We start from the raw sequence: 22,708 nt of genomic DNA, 5'->3' as shown, positions 1-22,708 counted from the left end.
GAGTCAAATAAGTTCCATGTAAACACTCGAAACGAGTTACAGATATCACATAGGTTTAATATTTATAGCCCCTCATGTTAGTAGTCTGAGGATATGTGTTCAAAAACATTGCTTTATATAACATAAATAATTCGCTGTTTATTTTTTTTTTATCTTTTATTTATTTCTAGGAGAGAGAGAGACAGCGTGAACAGGGGAGGGTCAGAGAGAGAGGGAGTCACAGACTCTGAAATAGGCTCTAGGCTCTGAGCTGGCAGTCAGCACAGAGCCCGATGCGGGGCTCAAACCCACGAACGGCGAGATCATGACCTAAGCGAAAGTCAGACACCCAACCGACTAAGCCACCCAGGCGCCCCTTCACTGTTTATTTTTGATAAACTTCAGTCTGAAGTCTCTAGCCTCAGAAATTTATAATTGAAATTATTACATTGTACCAGAATTAAGTACATGTACACTTGAATTCCAAAATGAAACAAAACATGAAAATTTTAACGTTCATCTTTTACTTCAGAAGGAAAATCCTCAAAAATTATTTGATACATGAAATTTCCTTCTGCTTAACTGAAGATAATTGGTCTGTCACAGTGTATTCTCTTTAGACACCAAAGCTGTGCTTGAAAAAAAAAATAGCAGTCCACCTTTACTGAAAGCATACCACATGGCTGCTATTAGCTAGGTCCATTACATGTATAATCTCCTTTAATCCTCAAAACAACATTATGAGGGGAGTGAGGTGGTCATTTTATAGATGAAGTGAGGCTTACGGAAGAAGCTATATATTTCACACAACTGGCCGAATGAAGATTTGAAGCTGCATCATCCTAACTCCAAGTTCTGAGCTCTTCTTCATGCCTGTCACAAACATCATGGTCTCTAATGTCTTTCCTAGTCCCACAGCTTGTGCAGTGTTGAACAAAACATAAAAAACATTGTTATCCTACTACATAAAGGCATACCATTGTAGTTACAAGCTGGGAAGCAAGATTGCTTAGATTTAAAGTTACTTAAACTCTCTGTTCTCCAATTTTCACATCTGCAAAATTAGCATAATCATAATGCTAATTTCATAGACTTATTATGGGAATGCAGTACAATCTATTCAACAGTATATGGAAATTACTAAAAGGGGCCCTGACAGATAATAAATATTCATAATATGTTAACAGTTAATATGATAACTACTATTATCGAATTATCTTTGCTTCACGTATGTCAAGATGCCCTACAAAGAATGGAAAATTTTGTCAGATAGAAATCAGATTTTATGTTGTTTTTTTTTTATCTCTTCTATAATGCTAATGATTCTCGATACATTAAACTAAATATTTAGGTTGTCTTCCATCACCCTCCAAGCCAACTAATTTGAGAAAGGGGGGTAGACCTGAACATTTAGTATTGAAAAATGTTTCATTCTATGAAAACCTAGCCAGGGCCTAACATGTTAACAAAAAATAAAGAAAAGAAGGCAGGGGTGGGGGGAAACTAGAGAAAAGAAATAAAACCCTGAAGCTAGATACTTACATCACCTCTATGAGTGAAAATAATAATGCCTTCTTCACAGATTCACTGCCAACACCTTTTCCTTTATACTGGGCGTACCAAGCTGTTTACCATATGGGTGTTATTTAGCCATTTCAATTACCCAAGACTGAATGGCACCCACACATACACAAATGTCCACACATTTTGTAACTCGAAATATTGAATAATGGTTATTACTATTTCAGATGAAAGACAAATGCTTTACCTTTTAATTTAATATTCTAACAACATTTGCCAAAACACTTCTTAAGTTTCTTTCTTGAACAATTCAGGATCTCTGGTTTTCATTTTATCAACTATTTTTTAGTTTTCAAGAAACCTAATATTTTCACCCATCATGGTTTTTTTTTTATTCTCCTAATGAATGGCTTCGTTTTTAAGTTAATAGTTCTGCTTGCATTGTTACTTGCATTATTAAAAAACCTCGCTGTAAATGACTAGAAGAGTGGTCTAAAGTACATTTCCTGAGGAATAAATTTTAAGTTGTTTTAATAATATATGATTACACTACTTGTCTATACCTTCCTCTAGAAAAGGGAGACTATCTTCATCTGGGTCATCAGTACATATTTATTAAATAGAATTCTAAACTTGCAATAAGCTAATAATAACGGAATGTAGAAAGGTAACAGGAATAAGGTAGTAGAAAAAATGTAGTTATTTCAAATGTATTAACTCCAACTTGAGAGGAGTCAGAATGTTTCAGACTCATCTGCTAACATTTTATCTTGAATCTATTAAAATGGAACACTGTCTTCAAAACAAAAACCATTGATTCTTGGGATAGGACCACATAAAGCATATAACTCATATGTGTGGAGAGCACTCTGAACAAAAAGCAATGTGGATCCCTGCTTGATTTAGATTATATTATTTACACCCTGTTGGCTTCTAGTTGCATTCTATAAAATACAGGAATTGAACTAATAATCTCTGAGTTCCTTCAAAGCTTGAGGTTTCCATCCTGCTACTTTTTTTTGCTACATTTCTATTTCTATTTATAATAGTGGAAAACACTCTATATTTTTGGTCATCTACTAGAAAGCTCAAATTTTGAGAATGTTCTGGACTCTCTGTATCAATTGTACATTGGCTCAGTTTCTGCCACTGACCCAAGAAATACCAGAGACTTACAGATCAGCAGACTTGCTAGTATGCCATTCTCCAGCTATTCTCTCTTACGAGCTAAATAGAAATAAATAAAAATGTAACATCTATTTTAATGACAGCACATGAATTGCAGTTAGTAAAATACTGAATTTTAGATGCTAAAGGTTTTGATTCCTATATTCATCAAGGCTGTGTTTTGGCCCAGAAAAATAAATGACTATTTGTTTATTCAAACATCTCATTTCTTCAAATACATATTCCATGCAGTCTTCAGAATAATTACTCAAAACCACAAAACTGACAGGTTGTCCTCTTAATGTACTCTTTAGATTTCTTCAATGGCTTTGGATAAAAATACAGTTTCTAACATATCATAAGGAAGGCCAGTTACCAGACTTCATCTCACTGCTTTTGCCATTCACTACCAGCCTAAGTTTCCATCAGGCACAGAATTGATTCTGGCTCCTAAGCCTGTAACTGCAGTTTCTTACTTTCATTTGTTGCTTCAAGCCGCTGCTTCTTCACCTGATTGATTTATACTCATTCCTTGAGCAAGGTCTTTGAGACGCCTTCCTTTGACTTCCTTAATGCTGCAGAATGAGACTGGGGTCCCTTCTATGGCAAGTATCAAACCATTAAACTTATCACAGTGACTCACAACTACCTCTTCTGGTAATTCATCTCCTCTAGATTCTGAGCTATAAGAGAGTAGCATTCTGAGACTAAGAACTCTGTCTTACTTCTCTCTATACCCCTCGCACTCAGCACAATACTTGACAGATAGCAAGCTGTTATTAAGTGTATGATGAACACATGAATCAGTAGTATGTATATATTAAATAGGAAATAGGGCAGATTGTCAGTACGTGATAGATATTTGATCAATCTTTATAAGAAATACCATTGATCTGTGCTGAATCTGTAATGAAGGCATTACAACAGCAAAAAAAAAAAAAAAAAGGCACCTATTTATATTGCCAGATAATTTGACACTTAACTTGAAGAAACATTGTGACACATGGAGGATGTTTATCATCACCATGTAGAATGTTCCAGTTTCAAAGAGCATCACAAGTGATGAAACTTGAAAGTGGGAGGAAAGCTGCACATCCTTGAAGCCCCCTCCTGGGTTCTGCTGTCAGAAGGGGGTAGAACAAGAGGAGAACCTGTATTGACGGCTGTGTACATTTGCCAGGGTAGCTGTGTTCAGCCACTCTCCAGTCCTGCCAAAGTGGAGGTGGTACACGGAGCATGGTCTGCAAAACAGCAGATGAGGTTGGTTTGGTCCCCATGGAAACCAAATCTCCCATTGAGAAGTAAACATATTCGATACTTTTGTAATCAAAACCCATCAAAAAGTGAAAAACAATCCATTTTTATTGTACTTGTATTGTCTGAAGAGAATAGACATTTTAAGATTCACTAAAGCATACAGACTTTATCAAGTTATGACACACTTTAACCATTGACATAGCAGATTTAAAAAGCTCCTCACTTATTATCATGATTTAGCTCTCTATAGAAGTCTGGAAAAGTATTTGTATTCTATCTTTTATTAGGAATGAAATATGGTAGGATGACCAACATGGCCAAATGTGCATCTAACCAAGTAATTGTTCACACCAGATCTCCACCTACAGGCAAAGGCATGTCAGGATGACAAGACTTTTATAATAAAAAATAATGCTAAATGTAATTTTAAAAAACGGAGTTGTTGTCATATCTATGTCCTGCCTCAATAGGAATTTTATTATTTCTTACACATAAAAGTAATCTGACCCCACATATACACACTAATTTTGATAAAACTAAATGTTTGTGTCAATGATTATATGTTTATGAATATGAAATATGAAACATTTCATTTAGTTCACGAAACATTAGGATCTAGGTGACATTAAACATCTATGTATTCTAAAAATTGGTACATTTGACATAACTTAGACAAAGAGTTAATATGATTTCCCCCCTCCCATTTTAATAACCATATTTTAGGATTGGCCAGATAAACCAAAATAATAATAATGCAACTCCCATAAATATGAATCCACCCTTTCTATTATATTTACACCTGGAAGCTATAAAATTACTGTGTCAAAACCTTCAGCAGGTTTTCTAATTCATCCCAGCATACTTGCCAATCTTATATAAAATTGTTCTTTTTCAATCATTTATAGAATAATTTATATAAAATTTATATAGAAATTGGAATCCATGTGTTTCTAATATCTCATAAACACTAAGATTCCTTGCTGCTGTCTATTTATTAGATTTGGGTAAATTTTTAGAGAGATGTATTCCAGTAAGCTGTGCTGTTGTCATGACTGATGATGTTGTAGAAAACTTTATAATATTTTTGTTAAAAATGTCAATAGCATTTTGTATCATGTTCCAATATAACACAAAGTTTCAAATTTATTGCAAATATCTTAGCAAACTTAAAAAAAGAACAAGATTGAAAATCTTGAAACAGATAAGCACTTTTCATGTGTACATGCTGTTCTGGAACAGAGTATTTCAAACAGGGTCTTTGAAACCTGAGACAAGGACAAAATCTCAGCTGCAGGGGTTTTTGACCTTGCTTATTACAAGGATTGAAGGGGCCAGGGATAGGAGTGATTTCTTCCAGCCTATTTGCCTGAGTCTTTACAATTACTTTCCTAATACATTGCCCTGTTCCAGTAACTTAACCACCAAGGCAAGCTTCAGTTAATTACATGTTCCAAAACCCTTCTTTCTTACCTTAACTCTCTGTCTTCGTCTATTCAGACTATTTTATTTAAAAAAATTACCACAGGTTAGATGATTTGTAAGCAACAGATGTTTATTTCTCACAGTTCTGGAACCTGAGAAGTCCAAGATTAAGGAGGCAACAAGCAAATTCAGGGTCTGATGAGGACCCACTTCCTGGTTCCAGGACAGCTGTGCGTGACTTCTCTGGAATCTCTTTTTTAAGGGCAGTAATCTCATTCATGAGGTTGCCACCCTCATGACCTAATCACCTCCCAAAGGTCCTACCTCCTAATACTATCACATTAGGGATTAGGTTTCAACATATGAATTTTATGGCAAAGTAAACATTCAGTCCATTCTGCTCTCTTACCTAACTTCTTCTTGCCTGTTCAATGCATTTTAAGAAATATTTGTCTTACTGGAAAAGGGCATAATGAAACTATTACATTAATTCCATTTCCATAGAACCCTACCATAATAAGCCATCAATTCAATGATCTTTCTTATTGAAGAATGTTTCCATACAATAGTGTCAAATAATAGTTTCTCAAGCTGTCATGGAACATTTAGAAAAAGGAATTTCCTCTTTCCTCAGAAGTCCATTTTATCTTTAGACAGGGTTGACTTTTAGAAGGGTCTTTCTTTTAACTTCAACTTGTTAGTTAAAGTTTATTAGCAGCACACCCTAACCAACTTAGCTAACCAGCCAGTCTCATTCATTCAGGGCTAGCTCTGTGAAGAAACACAAGATAAACCTGTTTCTTCTCTTATTCCCCTTTATGTATTAGAACATCAAATAGTTGCCTCTACTTCACCTATGGTACACTGACTATCATATGGGTGCTTTCTACATTTGGGGGGAAAAAAGGCAATTTCCAAACTGAGGTCAAAACTGAAAGTATTTGCTCAACTGGCCCAAAACTCAACTGTGAGTCTTGGGCTAATTCAGTTACTCAGACTCCCTGATTTTTAGGGGTTTGCTGCTTAACCATTTCATAGTCACTCTCCTACTATCACTTAGTATATTGTCCAATGTCCAGTGGGGAGACAGAATACTCACTACTTATTCTATCAGGGATAACTTAATATAATAAATTGTTAATAGGCCTGAGGCTGATATAGGAATAAAGGCAAAAGTGGAACACAAAGTCACCATAGAAGTAGCAATTACTTGAGGAAACTACCACCTGCTGGCTGGAGAAACAGAAGAGAGGCAAGTCAATTCAACGTAGAAGCTTTGATAAGGGGCCTCTGAATCAGTGCCAGCTCTCAGCGCAACAGAGCCACCTTGAGGAGCTGGACTTCAGAACTCTGAGGAGAGGGCACTAGCCCACCAGCTTTGATGTTTCTGGAGAGATGTGGAAGAGGCTGGTTCTAGAAGTATTGGAAGACCTGCAAACTGGATTCAGCTGCTGTTACTGGAACAAGACAGCGCTATAGGGTGAAATACCAAAGCAGGGAAACACTGACAGCCACAGAAAGCCAATGGGAGCAAAGAGGAAACAGCACATCCCTTCTTCTAGCCTTCCAACCTTCCTTTGGCATTCCACTCACAGTTTAACAGGGAGCCAGCTGCCAAACCAGAAATGTGGTCTGCAGAGTCCCAGGCCAAGCATTACAAGGGTAGGTGTTAAAACTGAGAGACAATTGCTTAATAACTGACACACTTATTTTACTGTGTTTCCAATGATTTGTGTAGATAGCTATCTCTTTAGCCGAAAATTTCCTCCTTGAAGGTAGGGAATGTATTTGTATCCATTCCATTCATTATCCAGAATAATATTTGATGTACAGGTGCTGTTGAATAAATGCATGGTTAAGGTATAATGGCCTTATGTTTATACATGTTAAATATTATTCTGTTAGGTACATCAATTGTTGTCATTAGTAGAATTTTTTCCTTCTCAAATAATACTCTGTTGGTTATCATTCCTAGCTTTGGGGTCATCTGCAGATTTGATATGCATTGCCTTTTATAATAAGTGGTCAATGTGAAATATATCGTTAAACAATCTTTCTCTAGCTTTAGAGGGATAAAGATCACCTATTGAGCTAGTTAAATATAGATTTCTAGGCCCTGCCACAGAGGTTCTGATTGAGAAGACCATGAGCGGAACTTGAGAATGTGTGCTTCTAATTAGTTCAGAGTATGAAGATACTTTCTACCCAAGGTCCACATTTTTAATTACAATTGTTTTAATAAAAGTTCAGAACGTGGCAGTCTTTTACAACAGTTTAACACTTTGTTATTTTTAATGTTTATTTGTTTTGAGAAAGAAAGAGAGAAAGCACAGGGAAGGGATAGAGAGAGAATCCCAAGCAGGCTCTGCACTATCAGCACGAAACCCATCATGGGGCTCAATCTCTTGAACCATAAGATCATGACCTGAGCCAAGATCAAGGGTTGGATGTTTAACTGACTGAGCCACTTAAGCACCCCAAAAGTACTTTACACTTCAACTCAGTAAAATATTTATTGGACACGTAGTATGTATAAATCATCCTGCTGAGAATTGCAAGACATCAGCAATAATTAAGATGTTTTCTCTCCTTGAGTTTATAATTTAATAACTTAGTAGAACACTTAGGAAGATTAAATAAGGACTAAAATATTGTAAATAAAGTATTTGGTGGGTACAGAAAATATAAAATAACCAGAAATAGTGATTTTTTTTTGGTTGAAAATACTGCAGTTGACGTGGTGATGAGCACCAGGTGTTGTATGTTAAGTGCTGAATCACTAAACTGTACACCTGAAACCAATATCATACTGTGTTACTGAAATTTAAATAAAAATTTAAAAATATATTGCAGATGACTTTGGGAGGTTGACACACATAAAAATGTTTTACTTATTTTCATTTGTTCTTAATGAATAGATAGTGTGATAAGAATGTGACAAGAATATTCCTTACAGATCAGCATTATCTAACTTCAAATATTTCCTTTGTACTCTATCTCCATCACTGAAGTCATTTTGGAGCCTAGCCTTCACCCAGATCCCTCTATTATATTTTTTATGACTGTATTTTTTTTAATTAAAATAAGGCAAGACAACTTGGAATAAGCTTCAGAAAGGGGAGCAAAGGAAAAAGGTGAAGGAGCTAAAGATTTCTCTCTTCATGACTCCAAAATGCCAGAATGGTATCACAAAAGCACTAGACATTTCCCTCTTTCTGTGTCTGTAGATAATTGCCTAATGGCCACAGACTGTTAAACGTAGCCAGGTCTTTTATGTTCAGAAAGAGGTTCTACTGGGGCGCCTGGGTGGTTTAGTCGGTTAAGCGTCCGACTTTCGCTTAGGTCATGATCTCGCGGTTCGTGGGTTCGAGCCCCGCGTCGGGCTATGTTCTGACTGCCAGCTCAAAGCCTGGAGCCTATTTCAGAGTCTGTGACTCCCTCTCTCTCTGACCCTCCCCTGCTCACGCTGTCTCTCTCCTAGAAATAAATAAAAATTAAAAAGAAAGAAAGAAAGAAAGAAAGAGGTTCTACTGAAATGATGAGTCCTGGAGGTCAAACANNNGGGGCCAGATTATCAGCTTAAATTCAATGCCATTGGCTCCTAGCTCTGGGTCTTATTTCCCTAGATTCAAATTTTGGATCCCTTAATTTTTAGTTGAGCCTTGGGTGAATGATTTAAATGCTTTGTGCGTCAATTTCCTCACCTGTAAAATGGATATGAATATGGTATCTTTTTCACAGGACTGTTTTGAGAGCTCAATGCATTGATTCAGGTGAAGCACTAAAAATGTATCTGGTGAATAATAAGCACCCAACACATTATAGTTGTTATTGTCCTATTCAATAACATCATCTTCTGATACAGAGTACAGTTGTTCTCTACCAAAAGATGTTATTTTAAGGCCAACATGTATTATTTGGAATGTATTATTTGTATATTTTTTAAAATAAATGAAAAATTATAATTAAGTTATTATGGTGTATCATTAAATCATTATGTTTAACTCCCTTGTTTTCCTTTCTCTTATGGAGAAAGGAGAAAGAAATACCTTTAAGAATCATTTATGTGGAAAAATATTTGGATAAATAATGTGACAAGTTATAAAGGTTTATAAAAATTTAAAAAAAGATAGGGGTGCCTGGGTGGCTCAGTCAGTTAGGCATCTGGATGCAGCTCAAGTCATGATCTCATGGTTTGTGGGTTCAAGTGCCACATTGGGCTCTGTGCAAACAGCTCAGAGCTTAGAGTTTGCTTCAGATTCTTTGTCTCCATCTCTCTCTGTCCCTCTCCCACTAGCTCTCTCTCTGTCTCAAAAATAAACATTAAAAAAATTTAAAGAAAGATAAATAATATAGTATGAGCACTGGTTTTATTTTAGTTTGAAATAGTATGCAATATGCTAATGATTTGTACATTATAGGATAAACATTCAAATTTTCATTATATGCTCATATTGTATTTTTAATCTTTTGTCCTTTATTTGTTAAAATACTAGAGAGCATTGAACAAAACAATATAATAATGTATAATCCTTCCACCTGACAATTAATTGTGATTGAAATAAACATGGTAAAAATGGTACCCAGTACTTAGCAACACTGGATTTGGTAATTCTAAAGCAAGTTGACAAATTACAATCATCTGAATTCAATCCAGACCACTATATACTCACATTCAATATTTTTCTTAAAAATACTTTGCATATTTAGTAACTATGTTGGCAAAGGTATTTCCTTAACTTCTTCATCAAAAAAGAATTATCTCCTGAATAATAATGTCTGAGAACGTACTATTATAGACTGATGCTAATTCTCTCTCTCACTACATAATTTTTAAGGATAACTTAAGATATTTAAGGTGTATGGTGGCACCTGGGTGGCTCAGCTGGTTAAGTGCCCAATATCGGCTCAGGTCACGATCTCATTGTTCATGAGTTCAAGCCCCGCATTGAGCTTTATGTTGACAGCTCAGAGCCTGGAGCCTACTTCAGATTCTGTGTCTCCCTCTCTCTACCCCCCTCCTCTCTCTATCTCTCTCTCTCAAAAATAAATAATTTTTTTTAAAAAAAGATACTTAAGTATATATGCGAATCTCTGCACATGCGTATATACATATTTCTCTGTCTTGATATCCTATTTCTTCTATGTGTCCATAGATGTGGAGATGTTCTGTATTCTTTTCATTAGTGGTCCCTAATGGCAAAACTACAGAAGTGTACTCTCAGATCTTGTGGCAGAGGGAGGGAGATCCTGGGTGTAATGTGATCCATCTCAGTCATTAGATCTCAAATTTGATTGCACATTGGAATCTCCTGGGAAACAAAGGCACTCAGATTTTTTTTTTTTTTTTTTGGTAAAAATCTTCCCAGGTGATTTGATTGTAAAGTACCGCCAAGTTCTCACACTATTAGTTTAAAATTAGCATCTAGGCATTTTATCTTATCGCTGTATTGCTTTTACTTTCTCATCCAATCCTTTTTACCTAGATCCTGCCAATCTCTAAGGTACTTACTGAGTTTACTAATGGCAGGTTTTTCTCCTTTATCCTGTGACAATGAACATATTTGGGAAATGCTGCTTAATTCATAGGAATTAATAATTGCTCATGCCAGCTACATATCAGGCACCATGCTAGCTGCCAGTGGAAATACAAAAATGAATTCAGCGTAGCATCTGCGATCAACTTGCTAGAAATATGTGGAGAGAGACAAACACATGCATAAAGAGTTTTTCCCATCAGAAAGGTTTTAATACAGTTTTCTCAACACTGGCTATACATTTAAATCACCTGGAGGAGTTTTAAAAAAAAAGTACTGATGTCCAGCCACGCCCTCAGAAATGCTGATATTAAATATGGGCTGCATCAAAATTCTTTAGTTTCTCAAGTGAGTGATTCTCCAGCATTCACAGCTGTAAAGCAAAGTGCTATGGCAATGAGAAAAGGAAAGTTTTTTGAGGAAGAGATAGCATTTAATGACAGCTATTCATCATAAACTAGCATCTCTACATGAATCTACTTATTTAATCATCACAGTGACCCTTGAAATTGTTGTTACAGTGATCTATTTTTTACAAGTGAATAATAAACCGAGTCACAGAAAAATTAATTAACTCTCCAAGGCCAAGCAGGTGGGCAAGCCGAAACTAGAACCCAGGGAGTCTGACTTTAAGGCTTCTCCTCCCACCTGTCATGCTCTTCTTCCTAATGGGAATTCAGGGAGTAAATGGATGAAAACACACGGTAGGAAAACAGTATGAAGTAGTGTTTATAGGCAATCTCTGGAGCCAGTCTTGTGCTTGTTTGAATTCTGGCTCTATCACTAACTAGCTGAGTTACCTAACTTCTTTGTGCCTCAGTTTTCCCATTAGTACTTTGGAATCATAAGAGTACTTTTTTCATGGAGTCGCGAGGATGAAGTGAGTTGTTACATAAATATTAGGAATAATAATTGTTGGGGCGCCTGGGTGGCTCAGTGAGTTAAGCATCCGACTTCAGCTCAGGTCATGATCTCACAGTTTGTGGGTGTGAGCCCCACATTGGGCTCTGTGCTGACAGCTAGCTCAGAGCCTGGAGCCTGTTTTGGATTCTGTGTCTCCCTCTCTCTCTGCCCCTTCCCCACTCATTCTCTGTCTCTCAAAAGTGAATAAATGTTAAAAAAAAAATTTAAAAAAAAAAGGAATAATAATTGTTGTTCTGCGGGAAAGAACAACTACGAGGGTAGCTGATATGCCTGGCTGTAGAATGGTGAGGAATCCAGTGTGCTAGATGATGGGAAGCAGAGTCGCCTATAGTCAGCATGCCTCTAATTCTAGGTTCACACGCATTGCCTTATTGTAACAATTGATAGTGCCTGCTTTTCTCTTTCATGTGTCCTAGTTGGGACAATAAAGAGATTTATCATAGCTATAATATATCAGGGGGTAACAGCCCCGGTAAGAGGGCTAGAGGTATAACTACTTGGAAGACTTTGAGTTGGGAAGTCCTCTCATCAGAAAAAAATAAGGCCTGTGTTTTATAGTGATAATTCAGGCAACAGTGTGTTGTATGGATTGCAAATTTTAAAATTTGACAATTTCTAAATGCAACGCAGTATAAACATGTACTTTGAAAGATATGGTGGGCATTGGACATAAATTAAGGTGAGAAGGGTTGAAAATGGGATGTACTCTAGCAAGACTGAATCTATCATCTTTGAAGTCAGGGATCAAGCCAGGAATTATTTCGTTATTAAGGCCATGTGTGACCTGAAACACTCAAAACGATCAGGCCTCAATAAACTTGGTCAAATTGCCAGTGGTGTGTGGGTTTGGATTTTCCTCACTGCAGGAAACAGCAATTCAGGACAGACTAGAAAACAGTGTCATATCTCAGTCTTTATGGCCCATGGCCTGGAATTGGGGACTAGGTGAGTGAGCTCAACTGTGTGATATTAAAGGAACAAAGGATTAAGAAAGAGGGGTAGTTGCTGTCAGATCTTAAAACAAATAACTACCATTCATTTGAAAACACATGAGTGTGGCTCTTATGAAATGCAGTAAGTTTATCATTGTTTTCCTTACCTTGATTTTCAACTGGATAAGATTTCTCAATTCAAGATCATTTTAAAAGAACATATCACTCTCATATAACATTCCAGGAACATGGCAAATAACAAGTGTGACTGTGAAGTGAACCTATGACTGGAAACTGAAGCCAGAATTTCTGCATTCCTTGCAAGTACCCATGGTTCCTTTAATTATACTCGGGGCTTGTAAACAGGAAAGTGTTTCACAGATGTAGAAAATCCAAGAGGTAAGCCAAAAAATAAAATAAATATATGGTCTGGCAAAACCAAACTAGATTAAAGTAACATGATTTACTAAGAGAGATGAATATTTTGGAGAAATAGTAGGAACAATAGAATCATATTGAAATAGCTACTTATTTGAAAAAGCTTAGTGATTGAGGGAGTGATTGTCAATTTTGATAAATACAACAAAGATGTAGGAAATAAAATGAGGGGAAAGTCTACGTTTAAAAATCACAACTTTAAGTGAAGAAAAAATCTACCTAGCATCACATTTCCAAATTTTCCTTTGAGAGAGAGAGAAAGAAAGAGAGAGAGATTGAGAGAGGCATCCTAGAGTTCATTACTTTTGTGCTGATAACTGAACATATTTTTATAATCTCTCCAATATACTTCTATTAAATATCTCCTTCTTGTTTTGCTAATTCATATTTGTCTAAATTCTAAGGTTTTACAGATTATTTAGTATTGCATTGCTTTTACTGAGATTTCCATCTATGTAACATTAAGACATCTCTAATGCCAATATGAATTTCATATAATTTGGTATTGAATCAGACCAACAATACAAGAGGTATTTTTCAGAGAAAGTCCAATTGTGTTTAAAAACATCTGCAAAGTTGGGGCACCTGGGTGGCTCAGTTGGTTGAGTATACGACTTCAGCTCAGGTCATGATCTCATGTTTTATGGGTTCAAGGCATCGAGCCCTGTGCTGACAGCTCAAAGCCTGGAGCCTGCTTCGGAATCTGTGTCTCACTTTCTCTGCCCCTCCTCTGCTTACAGTCTGTCTCTCTCTCAAAAATAAATAAACATTAAAATAAACTGCGAAGTATTTTTTCCCCACAATATCTAGAAGACACACGTGAAGTTGGCTGAGTCCATTAGACATGAAGTATTTCAATCTCATTCAAAGCTATCATTTCACAAGAGTAAGAATTTGTTCCATTTATTAGCAATGAACATGTGGCTTATCGCTTGACTCCTTAGCACACTTATGTGAAAACAGCGAGCTTATAATTTCCCAGAATTCCTTTCACCTCTTACTTGCTCTGGCACAAAGTCACTGTGGTGACATCTGTTTCTTGTAGAGCTATCAAGAACGATAAGCAGCTTCTTGTGTTGCATAAGTCATGGATTTTTCCCCCTATTCTCCAACAGCTAATATGCTCCTTTTCTGCCATATGGAAAAGATAAATACCAGAACCTAAAATATCAGAGTAGAAAAGAAATAAGAATGAAACTCTTTGAACACTGACCATGGAGGAAATACTTATGGAGTATGTTCAAAGGTGTTTGACTTTTTTGTTATTGTTATTAAATTAGTGATCACATCAAAAGTACGTTAGCTAGCAAAAATTTTCCTTTATGTTACTCTATTCAAAAATTCAAATGGGCACAAACTGTTCAAACCATACCTCATTTCCAGTTATTTACTGCTATGTAACAAAACACCCCAAAACTTATTGGCTTGAAATTACATTTTATTATTAAACTAAGGATTCTGTAACTCAACTGAGCACAGTGGAGCATTTCTCAGCTGCAGTCTCTCACACAATAGCACAATAGCTAGAGATACAATCATCTGTAGACTGGACTTGACTAGATAATCATGATAGCTCACTCATGGCTAGCAGTTGATGAAAGTTGTTGGCTGTGAACTCAGCTGGAACTGTAAACATTAGCACTGAGACCCAACCCACCTCTCCATGTGATTTGGGTTTCTCATGCCTCGTAGATTGTTTTCAAGATGGAATATCTGAAGGGTAGTGTCCCATGATATTCAGACAATAAGAGACAAAATTTCTTCTTACCCAGATTCAGAAGTCATGTGGTATCACTTCTGTCATATTCTTCTGTTCAAAAAGTAAGTGCCAATGTGAGCTTAAATTCAAGAGGAAAAGACTTCACAAGGGCCTCTGTACCAGAATGCATGTCTCATTTGGGAGCCCTTTGAAAATAAGTTGCCAGATCTCAAATTAAAACTTTATATGGAAATCCAGAGGGAAACTACATGTGAAAAATACTTGAACTTAAGTAATTTGTAGATTCAGGACCCAATTTGATATAGAACATCTAATTTCATTCAGTGTCTCTAAGATTATTATACATAATAGTCAAATACATTAACTTTCATCTTCATGATCATATGTTAATGAAAATATATTTGTAAATCAGTTTTCACATACATTACTGCAATATTTGAATTTTAGGCAAAAATTTTTCTCTTTTTTAGTAATAATCATTTCAAAAATGATGGCTAGTATTTATTTTATTGTATTTATTTTTAACCACTAAGTTTTGGTATATTTGTTAGGTTATGACAGATAACTGATATACCTAACATTTTATTTCTAAAACCCCTTTCCACTGGTCATCTATATTTTGGGGTTTTTTTCTTTGTTTGTTTTTATGAATATAATTTATTGTTAAATTGGCTTACATACAACACCCAGTGCTCATCCCAAGAAGTGCCCATCACCCATTTTGCCTCTCACCTATCCCCAATCCCCCTTAATTTGTTCTCTGTATTTAATAGTCTCTTATGGTTTACCTCCCTCCCTCTCATTTATTAAGAATTCACAGTGTTCCAGAAACTGTCAATCCTAAACAACACTATAAGAGAAATAAAATTCTTATCCCACCTTTGTAAACATAATGATAGAGAGAGGCTTTAGAGATTAAGAATTTGCTAAGAATCACATAGCTAGTGACTGGGAAAGCTACAAGTTGATCCTAGGGAATATGAATCCAGAGTTCATACTTTTAAATATAAAAGTTGCTCACAAAGTCCTGTACTTAGACACAGTATCTCAGTTACTAGAATAAGGTCATGTTATCCTACAAGGGAATCTAGGGCAGAATTTTAAGTAGTGTCAATTTCCTCCAGCCAAAGACCACCAAGAATACACCTATACTTGAACAAGTTGGATATGTCACACATTGCACTGTGAAAGAACACATAACATGGAAACATGGGGTGCCTCTGTAAGAGAGTTTTAGAAATAGACTTAGTATTTGAGCTTTGGTTGGGTGACTTTGAAGAGGGCTTAAGGAAGTTGGGATTTGTTCTAGATTAGATGCTGTCAGAAAGCAGGAGCAAATCTATGATTGGGTAAGTAAAAAAATCCTATACATAAGAAGGGCAGATTAGAGTGATGATAAAGCTGTAATTGGCAAACAAGTATCAGTCATTCAAGTTAGTCACAAGAGAGAGACGCTTGGTATTTTGTGGTTTGCACAATGACCTCGTTTTTGTTGGCATTTAGACAAAATTATGAAATGGTCTTGTTTTTCTCTCACTTTATCATGGTTTCAGAGTGAACTTGTCTCATGTTGGTATACTGTGAGATTTGTTTATGTCTAAAAGGAGAACAACATGGCCCAGCTGTGAGGGCCAGGTCAGCTTCTAAGAGCTTTCTTAGTAGGGTGACTGTTTTGAGTGAACTTAGTGTGTCCTATTTATCTTTACATCATTATTTTCCTTAAACACTCAGGATGCTGAATCAGCTATCTAAACAGAAATACTGCATATATGCTATATGCAACTTACAATCTCTCAGTGATATTAATAAAAATATTTTATTAAAATTCATTTCACTTTTAACAATCAATATACAATATGCATCAGTTTTTTAAATGTGTTATCATTATATTTTGGAGGAAAGCTTTCCTGCAAAATAACTAATATCTGAATCTTTAATGAGATTAAGGAGATAACATTTAATGTGTTGACACATTGATTTTATATTAATTAGTCATATGTTTCAATATTTATGTTAAGGTTTTACTTTTACATTAATTGCTTTTGGTATTATTTGCTATAAAATTTACACTGAAAGAAAAGATCGGAGGTTTTGAACTTAGATATACTGAGAAGTCAACATGACACATAAGATTCATAGAATTCTGTTTTATGTTAATTGTTGGTGATACACTGGAACCAAATAAAGGCTTTTTATCCTACTTGGCCATCTTGGCTGACTGGGTTAAAAGTCATTAAACCTTAAGGCAGGATTTAGAAAATCAGATGGGACACCATTCAGCAGTTGTTAGAATTCAGTATTTGGGCTAAGGATCATTACAAGGTACTTTGGTAGGGGGGAAAAGGAAGAAAGAAAACAGAAGAAAAGGAACCCATTCCTAGTTTCTAAAATATACTAAGTTTCATTTCCTTGACTGTATCTTCCTATTTATTCTTCAAGATTCTGGCTCAGTTTTTAACTCCTTTGAGTGAAATAATGTCCATTCTTAGAGGACACTATGATCCTGTTCACTGTTCTATCAGTATTTTTGTCTGTCTCCTCCACTAGACTGTGGACACATCAAGTATGAGGTCATTCATGTCCTTACCTCAGTGTCTAACACAATGTCTGCCATTTAATAGGTGCTCAAAAAAAAAAAAAAAAAACCTACTGAAGAATAAGTGAATGAACAAATGGGTATTTTTATTCTCAGTTCATTAATAAATTGGCTTAGAACTTTTTCTTTCTCATGATTAACAAAGTTATTAAACTATGATAAAAGAAACTGAAACCTAATCCAATGAAAGCTTAGAATAAACAGTTTACTTTAAAAATAAAATGATTTCCTAACTTATGTATGATCTCACTTACTAATCCTTGATGAGAAATTGCATCTTTTTTTCCTGCACCCAGAAAACAAGATGTTTTCTAAAGACAGTTTTATTGTTTTGTTTTTGGAATTTGTTTTAGAAAATGCAAAACAGGTGTGGATCATCTGTAGTCATTTAAAGAAACTTACAAATACATTTTTGAGGGTATATTTTAGAAAACACATGCAAAGTTAACTTAATTTCCAATGCAAATAAAACAAATATTTATATTTATAAATACTATATTCAAAGTCTTTTAAATTAATATCATAACTTCAAAATAATAAACTCCAGCATTGAGAGTGTTAAGAGAAGAATAAATATAGTGAACTTCTTAATTCACAAATATTTATAGTTGGATATACTCATTAAATAAGGTTGCCATAGACTGTTATTCAGAACAAATACATATTTCTTTTGAAATCAGAGTTTGCAAAAAAATGTTTTGTTCTATAAATTAGATGACAGTTATGGAATTTACTTTGTTTTGTTGATTCTTCCCATTGTTAAATTTAATATTGTCAAACTAAAAAAGAACACCACCACCAACAACAAATACTGCCAGGAATTCAAGTTGCACCAATAAATAATAACTCCATAAATTATAATACTAACTGGATTAATTTTGCATCTCTTATTCGCAATCCCATGTGTAAAGAAGGTCTTCTTGGTCCCTAAATATCGTGAGAGGAATGTAAGAAGATATTCAAGAAAGAGCCATTTTTCTTTATTAAGGAAGAAACTTGGAAATATTTTGCTCATGGAGTACCTGGGTGGCTCAATTGGTTAAGCATCCAACTTTGCCTCAGGTCATGATCTCGAGTTCACGAGTTTGAGCCCCATGTAGGGCTCTGTGCTGACAGCTAGGAGCCTAGAGCCTGATTCAGATTCTGTGTTTTTCTTTCTCTCTCTGCCTCTCCCTCACTCACACTCTATCTCTCTCTCTCTCAAGAATAAATAAACATGAAAAAATTATTGAAGAAATATTTTATTCATGCTTTCTGATAAGTGTGTTGGAATTGTTTCCATCATGATTTAATTAATTAATTAAACAAACCAAATGTAGCCAACTCCATAAAATACAATGTAACTTATAATTCAATTCAGAAGACAGAGGAAATATTTCAATAATTTTCTAAGTCATTTAAAATTAATTTACATAATTAATAACTTAAGGACTTTAATAATTTAATAATTAGGAAAGTTAACAGTCATTTACATAAATAGTACTAAAGTGAAATTCAATAGTTATGTAATGAACCATACAAATTTTTAAAACCTAATTTAGGTATTTTTATGGACCATATTTCTAAGGGCGAACAAAGTCCTAAAATAAAGATGATAAACATATATTCTTGATTTTGTTCATGTTTCTCAGCTCTTTAGCATCTCAGAAAAAATAGGTACTGTAGTAAATACATTTTTGTATTATAAGTATATGTGAGAAACATGGCAAGTTGTTTGTGACTATTTTATGCCATTATAAAACTGAAATACTTCACTGCTAATAGAGACCTCATAGAATAGCCACAACACAGTCAAACATTGACAGTTGGAAATAATCTTTCTCATATGAAAGACCATGATTTTATCAGAAATTCCCTTTGCTAAGCACATGAATATTTGAATATTTTTATCCTATTTGTAAGAAATACTCTATAGCAGATGACAGTTCATAGCCAAATCTTAAGGGTAATTTACCAAATACTTGTAGATGAGCGCTTTTGATCTAAGTTATGTTGCTGGTGATTATTTGAGGGATTAGAATGATTGTAACTGGCCTCTAGGCCTGCAGCATTAACGACTCACCTTTATTAAGTACTTTCTATGTGGCAAATAGATACGTTATGATAACAACTTCTATTTAGAGAGGTTAAGTAATTTGCACAAGGTCCCAGAACTAGTAAGTTGTAGAATCAAGATTTAAGTCCAGGCAGATTCTCTTTTGTACATACACGCTGAATCTCTACACTATACTGTCCCCCCCTATAGAGCATTGGGTAGTTCTCTTTTGTAGATAAGAGAGTCGAGGACTACTGCATTAAAATAGCTTATATAAAGCCACACAGTAAGTCTTTGTCAAGGTAGAACTGAGCCCAGATAGTTTGCTCCAAGTCCCCAAATTTTCCACAATGACAACCCATTCCCCACCTCTCCAGAAGCCCTAGTTTCTCTCAATATCATAGATTTCCACTTCTCTTGTCTGATTCACCCCAGTCTAAGACCTGTGCCTTTTTCCAAGCGCCAAACTACTTGTCTCGTCCATGGCCAGCCTCATACAACATTCTAGATACACTTGGACTTTGGTTTAGGCCCTTTGACCAAAGTGAAAAGATCCTGGACTAGGCCAACTAGGCAGGAGAGTTGCACTTTTAGATTGGTAAAGGGATCTGGTGAGAGACAAATAATGAGGAGAATGAGAAATCTCAGAAACATACAAGAGTGGGAGGAATGAATCTGCAAAAGAGAGACTCCTTGGATGAAGATCAGTTTTCTGGTTCTGAGTATTTGAAGAGCAATACACTGACTATCTTCTCTTTGCCCTTCTGGTTCCAGTCTCCGTTCATATTCACCCTGTGTCCTGGATACTTACCCGTATACATTGCAGCAACAGGTTCTCTTTTCTCTGGCAATAAAAGTCACCAGCAGGGAGGAGTGTGAGGTCAGGTATTTGTTCTCTAGTTCCCTTCTTGCAGGGTAATTTGCCATGGCTCTGAAATTCTTCCAAAGACTCCCTCCAACCAGGCTACTGTCTCTTCTGCTCTTCTCCCTGAGTTCCAAGAACTAATTTTCTCCCTCTCCCTTCAAAACTAGCAGTGATGATGGTTCTGTTATGCTGTTAGTCCCAGTGGACTGTATGCTCTGAGCAGCTCCCCAGTCCCTCACTGATACAGGAGGTCTGAAAGATGGGGTAGACTTAATAAAATGTCATTGGCAGCAGGTAGAGAATACAGAGAGACATATTTCAACAAAATATTATTAAGAAGAATTTTCTGAAGAATGCCAATTTGGTGTGAAGTCTGAGAAAACACTCGTCTTCATCATTTGAAGATGAAAGTCAGACAATGAGACCATTCAATAGAGTTCAAACTTCTGGGGGAAGGCCCCAAGCTCCCAAGAAATCAAGGCAGAAGTCAATTTGTCATTGTTGAAAGTATACTAATTGCCTTAGAAAGCCTTACCATTTAAAAGCTACTCATTTAAAAAGCAGTTTTACTCTGGTTAGACCCAGTCTTTGTATATTATTTTTTAAAAGAAAGGTCAAATATAAAAGAAAACTAAGAATATATATTTAGTGTACTTATTATACACTAAGAACTTTGCTACATATTCTTTTTTAACCTTAGTTTTAATTTATATAGCATGTTAGTCAACCTGTTTGTGTATAAAGTTCTAAGTTTTGAGAAATACATATAGTCATGTTACCACCGCTAAAATTAAGATATAGAATATTTCCATCATACCAGAAAATTCCTTTGTGCCCATTTGTAATCAACTCCCTCCCCCAAACCCTAGTAAGTTTGGTAAGCAGTGATCTAATTTCTGTATCTATTGGTTTTTATTTTTCTAGAATTTTATGCAAATGGAAATTGCAACATAATGTAACCTTTTCTGTCAGAATTCTTTGCTTTAATGTAACAGTTTTGAGTGTCTTCCATATCAGTGCATTTATCAATAGCATGTTCCTTTCACAGACAAGAACTATTATACCATGATTTCTCTATCTGTTTACATGTAGATTCACTTTTGGGTTATTTCCAGTTTTAAATGATTAGGAATAAAGCATTTATTCAGGTAAGATTTTTGTGTTAAGCTATATTTTCATTTCTCTTGGGTAAATACATAAAAATGAGATCATTGGGTAAGTGTATATTACGAACTTTTGAAACTGTGTTTCTTGTGCTAAGCGGTTGTAAGTACTATTTAACCATTAGAGTCCTAATGAGATAAATCTTTATTATCTCATTTAATTTTTAGAGAAGACTTATGACATCCTTCCATTTTATGGATAAGAAAACTGAGGTTTAAAGAGATTAAGTGACTTGTGCAGGGCTGTGTGTCTCATAAGCTTTAAGCTCAGGATTAGAACCCAGACACTGTTGATCATGCATAGAAAACATGACCACAGTGAGTAGCTTGTTATAATCAAGGACCAGGCCTTGAAAATTTAAGAGTTAAAATAAAAGCAATAAAAATATCTTCCCTCAAGAATATTACGCAATATTTTCATACCCAGTTCAGAGTTAGATGCCCAACTGCTTGACTAAAAGTATACCAACCTAGAAGTACAGAGAAAAACATAGATTTAAAATCTAACCATAGATGATGACCTAGCCTGGAAATAGGAATAGTACTTAGAAGTCAGACACCCTAGTTCTAAAATGTTTTTGTTTTTTATTTATTTTTGAGAGAGAGAGAGAGGGAGAGAGATTCCTAAGGAGGCAGCAAAAGGGAGATAGAATGTGGGCGTCAAACTCACGAACTGTGAGATCATGACCTATGTCAAAATCAAGAGTCAGACACTTAACTGACTGAGCCACCCAGGAGCCCCAGACTCCCTGGTTCTAAACCCAGGCTCTGCTATATGCTAGGCAGGTAAACTTAGGTTACATAACCTCTCCAGTCCACACTGTCTTCATTTCAAAAATAGGGAGAGGCAGTTCTATTTGGATTAAATGAATTAACATGATGCGGCATTTAGAGCAATGTCTGGCACATAGTAAGAGCTCAATAAATGTTAGTTATTAACATTATCAGGACATATTGTCAATTCCAGTCCAATCCCCAAGTTGGCCTCTTGCCTGAATATTTTTTTAAGTTCAGTAAGATCTCTATCTGTGAATGTGTTTGTTTATTTTCTTCCTTGTTCCAGCAGAGTTGAAGACGGCATCTGTCAATATTAGTGAGCTGAAGCTTACCTAAAATAACAAATGATGACATTTGGATTTTCCTCAACTTGGG

At 35.5% G+C, this 22,708-nt stretch overlaps 1 long non-coding RNA gene across 5 annotated transcripts in view; it reads left to right on the top strand.

Moving 5' to 3' along the window:
• The window catches only part of LOC144240505 (uncharacterized), a 111,067-nt gene that overhangs the window by 8,514 nt on the left and 79,845 nt on the right, over nt 1–22,708 (top strand). The window contains exon 3 of one of the 5 annotated variants that reach the window (XR_013337747.1): nt 6,491–8,191. The exons of 3 other annotated variants lie outside the window; for them this stretch is intronic. This is a non-coding gene — a long non-coding RNA (uncharacterized LOC144240505). Of the gene's footprint in view, nt 1–170; nt 8,192–22,708 lie in introns of those variants that run through there. One more of the 5 variants, XR_013337745.1, reaches the window with a different exon arrangement.

This window comes from Crocuta crocuta, unplaced genomic scaffold, assembly GCF_008692635.1.
Source record: "Crocuta crocuta isolate KB4526 unplaced genomic scaffold, BGI_CrCroc_1.0 scaffold6, whole genome shotgun sequence".
Taxonomy (NCBI): domain Eukaryota; kingdom Metazoa; phylum Chordata; class Mammalia; order Carnivora; family Hyaenidae; genus Crocuta; species Crocuta crocuta.
The sequence above is the reverse complement of the archived record's forward strand: the minus strand, read 5'-3'. Positions and strand labels throughout refer to the sequence as shown.